Raw genomic sequence first — 7,920 nt, 5'->3', positions numbered from 1 at the left:
AAAGAAAATGTCTCCATGTGATCCAGTTATAGGGCATTTATTTAATCATTGATTGACTGGGAGGGTCCATTTCAAAGTGGGTGGTGACATTCCTAGGCTGGTGGTCCTGAGTTCTATAAGAAAGCAGTCTGAGCAAAGCAGTAAGCAGCACCTCTCCATGGCCTTTGCCTCAGTTTCTCTTTGATTTTGGTCCTGGCTTCCTGTAATGATGGACTCAAATGTGAAAGTGTATGCAAAATAAGCCATTTCCTCTCCAAATTGGTTTTTGGTCATGTTGTTTTATTGTAGCAATAGAAACTCCAACTAAGACAAGTTGGTACCAGGAGTGGGGGCTTGCTTTGACAGACCTGACCATGTTGTTTTGTAGGAGGACTATGGAGGGACTTTGAAACACTGTATAAGAAAATTCTTTGAGTGTTTATCAAACATCAAGCCGTTCTGTAGTAGCTTGGAATATAAGAATGTAGAGGGTAATGCACAAGATGGGAACATGCCTTGTGAAGTTTCAGAGGGAAGTTTTAAAGACTCTATTGGGGACATTTGTTATTTTGAATTAAGATTCTGTGGCCCAGGTTAGTTGGGGCTGAATAATCAGCTATAATTAACAAAGTATCTGTACTACTAAAGTGAAAACTTTGTTTTACTGAGATACTCAATGCTGGTTGGCTAGAATTGAGAAATTAGTGGTGATTAAGAAAAGCCCACAGTGGTGGTGGCACATGCCTTTAATCCCAGCACTCAAGAGGCAGAGCCAGGCAGATCTCTGTGAGTTCAAGGACTGCTTGTGCTATGGAGTGAGTTCCAGGACAGGCACCAAAACTACACCAAGACACAATGTCTCGAAAAAAACCAAAAGAAAAGAAAAGAGGAGGCCAGCATTGCTGAGTTGAAATCTTCTGAGAAGTGTTTCCTGAGAGCACACGGATGCTGTGTCCCAGAGGCAGTTGTATTTCATGCTGGCAGTCAAATTTGGTGGTGTAAGAGTCACCCAGGTAGTACTGGGTTTGAAGGCATGAATTGGCCAGGGATTGCAGGTGAGGCTTGGCACTATGAGAAGCCAGGAGATGCCATTGGTGAAGGTGGAAGTACACTAGCAGTTGAAGGTCCAAAATTAAAGGAGTGATACAGAGAATTTGAGACTTGGAACCATGAAGAGAGTCTATGAGAAGCATTGATGAAAGTGCAGCCATGTTGCAGCAGAAGACCCAGCATTGTGGTTGATGTCAGTATTGTGGGATGACTGACAAGAACAGCAGCAGCTATAGAGTGGAGCCATCCTGAGCCTGGAAGGCAAGCTGTGTGTGCTGCAGAGGATGGAGCTGAAGAAGTGACCCAAGCCCTTTGGAGAAACCCAGAACTTAGTAAGTGGATTCAGACACTGGAAATCGCACTATTACACAGTTGGAGAGTGGATTTTATTTGTCAGAGAGACTTTGCCTTGGGCCTTTCCCTCTTCAAGTAAGGAATTACTTAACCTAATTTTTAATTTTTTAGGAGCCCACACTTGGGAGATTTTAAACTTTTAAAAGTATTTTTTTTTTGGGTTTGAAAACAGACTGGATATGATAAGGGACTGATTTTTCTGTTTGTTGAGATAGAGTTTCTCTGTGTAATACTGGCTGGCCTAGAACTCACTCTGTATATCTGCCTGGTTTTGAAAACACAGAGATCCACCTGTTTCTGTCTCCTGAGTGCTGACAGTAAATGTGTGTGCCACCACTGCCCATCAGGACTGCATTTTAAAAAAAAGATTTATTTATTATGTATAGTGTTCTGCATGCATGTATTTCTGAATGCCAGAATAAGGCACCAGCAGCTCTCATTATAGCTGGTTGTGAGCCAACATGCAATTGCTGAGAGTTGAACTCAGGACCTCTGGAAGATCTGCCAGTACTCTTAACCTCTGAGTGAAATTTTAATGTGTTCCATTGTGGGACTTTTAAAACTGTGGGACATTTAAAGTTACCTATGTTTTTAAAAATATGTGTTTATTTTTATTTTATGTGCATTGGTGTTTTGCCTGAATGTTTATCTGTGTCAGGGTATTAGATCCCTTGGAACTAAAGTTACAGAGAGTTGTGAGCTGCCGTGTTTGTGCTGGGACTTGAACCTCGGTTCTCAGGAAGAATAACCAGTGCTGTTAAATGCTGAGCCATCTTTCCAGTCACTACTAGGAATTTAATGTGAGATCTTGGGTATGAATGGGAAAGGAAAGATAGCTTTGTAGTGATGTATTTGTGTGTCAAAATTATATGGTGTCATTTGTGCTGGATAGTTTCCTAACAACTTCATACATCTGAATCTTCACATCTAATGTCATCTGAGAAAAGGGGACATCAATTAAAAGAATGCCTTCTGCTGTTAAGACCACAGGGCTAGGTCTTCCACATGATCCAGGCATTGCTGGATGAGGGGAGGGAGAGAAAGGCAGCTCATGCCTACGCATGGCACCACCAGACAGGTGGGTACTAGGGAGAGCATGTCCTATGGTCATCGGAATGGGAGAACTATCCATGATGCCCAGCTGCTGCAACACTTGGGAGAGCAAACACTATACTTCATGAGAAAAGCACAAGGTAGCCATCCTTGTTGATGTGGTTGTGGATGAGCCAGGCGAAAAATTGTGAGCATGGGAGATCTGTCCCAATTATGCATCAGTCTTGAGGTGGCATGGGTGGAGGAGAGTTTCCCTCCTCCCCCATCCCCATCAATATCTGGGGCAAGTGATAGAGCTGGCATTGTGGTCATAGAGTGGGAGAGCTATGCCTGATCCCTACCAGCTGCAATACTTGGGAGAGCAGGCTCTGTACCTCACCAGTGCAGCACAATGGATCCTTCCTTGTTAGTGCAGGTGTGTGTGAGCCAGACCAGAAGTTGTAAGCATGGGAGAGTTGTTCCCATTTGACATCTATTCCACCAATCCTACAGCTTCATAGGCCCAGACCCAAGGATATGACTTGACCTGCCCCACTATCCACCCCATCTATGATCTGCTGGAGCTTGTGAAGGGTCTTGGTCTGTAGACCTAAAGTCTCAAGATTTCTAAAATACAGGGCAACAACAGGATATCCAAGAGGAGCCCTAGTGAGGGCCCAGCATTGATAAGATAGTAGAAACCAAAGGCCTTGAACTAGATAAATGACTCTTTGCAATGAACACTTGCAAGTAAAGATAAATGCACAAAGGGGTTCATGGCGTGAATCATTTTCTCACACTGCAGCTTCCACGATGAGATTAAAAAAGTTTTCCCCTTATTTTATTTTATTCTATTTTTTCCTTTTTTTCTCTTATACACACACTTTTTCTCTTATACACACACACACACACACACACACACACACACACACACATGCACACACACACTATTTGAATGGAGCAGCCAACTGAACAAAGTGGATTTCCATGAGAATAAGGGAAGTGCATAATGGGAAGAGTCCTGGGGCTTTAGAGACACATTAGGCATCCTCTTCCTCTTTTGAGAACCCTCTGTGTATAAGAGTGTGTGCCAGTCCCCACCTTCTTTATGGATTATTATTTACTCTTGTCTTCCTGACTGATAAGGCTCTCTCAGACATGGTTCATGAAGTCCTGGTTCACATACAGGCATTACACAGACCGGTTCTGAAGCTGAGTGTCAAGTATTTTCTGCTGATTCTATTGGAGTCCTGGGTACAGAGAAGCCTCCTCCTCAATGGCTGCAAATGGCTTTCCTGCATGGTAGGTCTTTCCCAGTCTGTATGAGTTGAAGGAATATGCACCAATTTAGCAAAAGGTGATGGACTGTGAGGAAGTGAAAAGATAAAGGCTGACTGGATGTTTTGAGTAACACAGAAAATGAGTACACAGTCAGTGGGAGTAGTTACATCAGGGCATTTGACACAGGGCACCATAATTCATAGAGAGGTTCCAGGTATTGACTGCAAATTGGTTGTTCTGGTTGACATTTGGTGTCGGGCTATAAAATGAGGTCCTAAATTTGCCATAAATTAGTATGTAGCTCATTATGCAGTGGTCTGTTACATTATAATCTTCACGAAAAGTTACATCGAATGTGAATAATTTGAACTTCTTCAGAATAAAAACATATAAGAATAGAACGCATAACAAATTGGAGAAATTTCTCAAGGGCTTCAGAAACAAAACACTATATTGACAGAAATTTGTTGTATTGAATGTCAAATTTACAGAATGTTTAAGAATATTTACATGCATAACTCTTGAATCTGTTCATCAGCATATGTAATTGACAGTGGAAATAAATTGTTTTGGAATAATCTAGTGGTCAAATTAATAAATATGTGAATGATCCAAGTGGAAGCACTCCCAAATTAGCATTTCATCAGCAAATGAAATCAATAACACAAAAGTAATAGTGAATGTAAGAGGAGGACTGAACATGCAAGCTACATCCAAACATGAATAAGAGGATGGATACAGAATTCATTTAGCCTGATATGATTACTTAAAGAAATAATAGCCTATGGGATCAAATACCAAATTATGACTTCATATGTGAGTATTCAGATAGTGAAGAACAATCATGCTTCAAAACTCTTTAATTTAAGAAATATGGGAGCTAGATTTTAAGGTTTATTCTTCTAGCATATGTTGTGTCCCTAATGTGATGAAGTGAGTTCCTTTCTGGTCTTAATAGTATTATGTAGCACTTGGGGACAAAGATGATGCCTAAGATTGATGTACTAGAAGCTAAGATAGAGAGGATTTCCATAGCCACCATGATCTTTCCCTTGGTGCTGTGGTAGATAGGGAGGAAGCTGACCCAGACACTACAGAACACCAGCATGCTGAAAGCCAAGAACTTGGGTTCATTGAATGTGTCAGGCAGATTCCTGGACAAAAAAATCCATAAGGTAGCTGCCTATAGCCAATGTTCCCAGGTATCCCAGGAAGCAGTAGAAAGTAATAGCTGAGCCTTTGTTGCAAATGATGATGATGTGCCCATGTTCTGAATGAACATCTTTGTCAATAAATGGAGGAGAGGTTGCCAGTCAAATTCCACATAGAACAACTTGCATTAGGGTACAGATGGGAATGATCAAATTAGGGGCTCTTGCTATCAGCAGCCACCTTCTTATTTTCCCTGGAGTAGTGATCTTGAAGGCTATACATACAGTGAAAGTTTTGGCCAGGACAGTGGAAAGAGCCACAGTGAACAGAAGTCCAAATATGTTCTGCTCTAGGATACAGGTGACTGTGCTAGGATGGCCATTGTAAAGCAAGGGACAGAGAATACAGAGGATGAGAGTGATGAGCAGGATATAACTGAGATGCAGGTTATTGGCCTTGACAATGCGAGTGTCTCGGTGTTTCAGAAACACCCCAAGAACAACAGCTGTGAGTAAGGAGAAACCCAAGGACGTGACACTGAATATCTTCCCCAAGGGATCATTATAGGCCAGAAATGTCACAGTCTTATGTTGACAGTGGCTCTTCCCATTATTTGCATAATGTGTTTCTGGACACTTCACACACTGATCCACATCTGGCAGAAATGCAGGTGATTATGAATGCATACTCAGCTTTCCCCTTTTATTCTAAGTCAGTTCCCTGCTCCAGAACATTGCAATGATATCTTAACCACCTTGCTTTGTTTCACATACAAGTACAGAAGTTTTAAACTCAATTTGCCTTCTACTTCATGCTGACAGAAATTAAGCAGCATCAATGCTTTCTCTGTTGTTACTCATATGGTATCCTCACCTTGAGGGACACTGTTGTATCTGTTTTACAAGTCACTAGAGCACTGGCATACATCACATGAGCCTAATTTCACTCTGACATTGTCTCTTCATGAATACATCTCCATTCTTAAGAGGGCATGAGAGTTCGGTGCAATAGACGGAATGTCCTTTGAAATCATATATGATGTTCTCATATTTTAAATGCATCTACATTCATAATATTCATGGTGTTCTCTAAGTTTCTTCATTCTATGAAGGAACCTGAATGAGTTAAAATTCTTAAATTCTTGCAGCCTTGAACCACTTCATCAGTGACACTGTTTTAATAACTCTGTATAGTAGTATCTATGTATTGCATAGATAAAGAACTATTCATGTATTCTTATATCTTTATGGACAAGTGTTTGAACACTCTGGGTTTTTGGTCAGAAGTGAGGATACAATCTTAACAGTTTGCATTGCTTCAGGGGATCTTTGCATTAGGACGATTAGGAGCACCTTTTCATTCTGAAATGCTCACTCAGAAACAAAACCCTTGATGCCTCAGCTTGGCTGTAACTGAAAAGCTTAGCTTTTTTTGCTTTTCTCAGGTAAAGTTTCCTGCCCTTTTAAGCTCTCTGTAGCTCTTTACCCACACTCTCCCGAGTGTTTTTCTCAAGGGAATTTGATCCACTGCCTTTTACTAGCTTGAGACAGAGCTTAGAAGAGAGGTTTTTAGGAACTCCATCCCTGCCTCCTGCATTGCAGGGAGGATTTTTAAAGCTTGAAAGACAGAACTTAGAGAGGTTTTGTTGTCTTAAGAAGTTTGTTGTTTTCCCTTAGAGCTAATCACAGGTGGTCCCCACACTAGTATCTTCAGGTGATTCTAATTTGTCCTTCTGAGAGAGTTCTGAAAGGCTTTAGTTTTTAAGTTTAAGAGAGCTTTTGAGAAAGATTAAAGCTTTTTAGAGAGATTTCCCCTCAAATTTTCCAAGAAAAGCTTTTTAGTTTAAGAGAAAGATTTTTTCCCCAAGAGAGAAAGACCAACTTTTCCCAAAACTTCTGAACTTTAAATTTTTGGCTTTTTACACCCCCATTTTGACTCAGGGAGAACACACTTTCTCCTGCTGCTTGGACTTAGCATTTCAGCTGTCCCACGATCAAAAGCTTCCACAAGAAACTTTTTCTTCACCATAAGCTCAAAGAAGAGGTTTTTTTTTACTACCCATAAAGGCCAAAGATAGATTTTTACCCAGTTTGCATTCATAGCCCCCAAAGTTAGAACATTGAAGAGTTTTTCTGCCTAGTTGCCTTACTTATCTTAAATTTTTTTCTACACAATCTTACACTTCTAAGTTTTCCTACACTATATTACTGCTCTATATCTTATACTCATTTTCCACAGATAGAATTTGAGAAAGGGATAGAAGATAGAAAAGTTTGACAGAAGAGAATTGCGTTGCAGCATGGGACATCCTTCTAGTCCTCTTTTCTTTTCTCTTGAGGATAAAACCCCTGGTCCTCAATACTATATGTATTTTCCATAACACTTGCATGCCTTTCCACTGGCAGGGCTTAATCAGCACTTTCACCAAAAACTCTGTAATAAAACTATTATTTTCCTTTATCTTTAGTCCCTATTTCTTTGTCTTAGTCCCACCTTTTCTTTTTTCCCTTTTTTTCTTTAGTCCCCTCTTTTTTTTCTTTAGTTCCTGTTCATGGCACCATTCTGTTGCGAGTTTACCCACCAACTCCACAGTTCCCCAGAGATTTCTTGAGTGTGAGCAGCAGGAAATATTAGATAGAAGGATTTTTTGTGGAGAATATTGCGGAGATAAACAGATAGAAAATAAAGGATAGCCTCAAGAGGGCCTGGAACCTTTTCCAACAGGCCCTGACTGTCTCTGCCCCAGGGTATTTTTATAGACACCAAAGGGTGGAACAAAAGACCTCCTTCCCCAGCACAGCCAAGTGCAGACCATTTCAGACACCTGCACTCAGGCCCGTGGTCCTAATTATCCTCTTTGCGGACCTGCTGGGTAAAGCCATGAGGAACCTGAAAACGGGCTTCCACAGTATTTATTGCTTGTATATGTTGTATATAGTTATTGTACTTTTGTATATAGTTTTTCTTATATTAGTTAAAACTTTTTTCCTTTTTTATTTTTATTAAAATAGAAAAGGGGAAATATGGTGATATTTTACTTGTGCTGAAATGTATTATTATTTGTATGCTAAT

This window comes from Peromyscus eremicus, unplaced genomic scaffold (genome assembly GCF_949786415.1).
Source record: "Peromyscus eremicus unplaced genomic scaffold, PerEre_H2_v1 PerEre#2#unplaced_106, whole genome shotgun sequence".
Lineage (NCBI taxonomy): Eukaryota > Metazoa > Chordata > Mammalia > Rodentia > Cricetidae > Peromyscus > Peromyscus eremicus.
The sequence above is the reverse complement of the archived record's forward strand: the minus strand, read 5'-3'. Positions refer to the sequence as shown.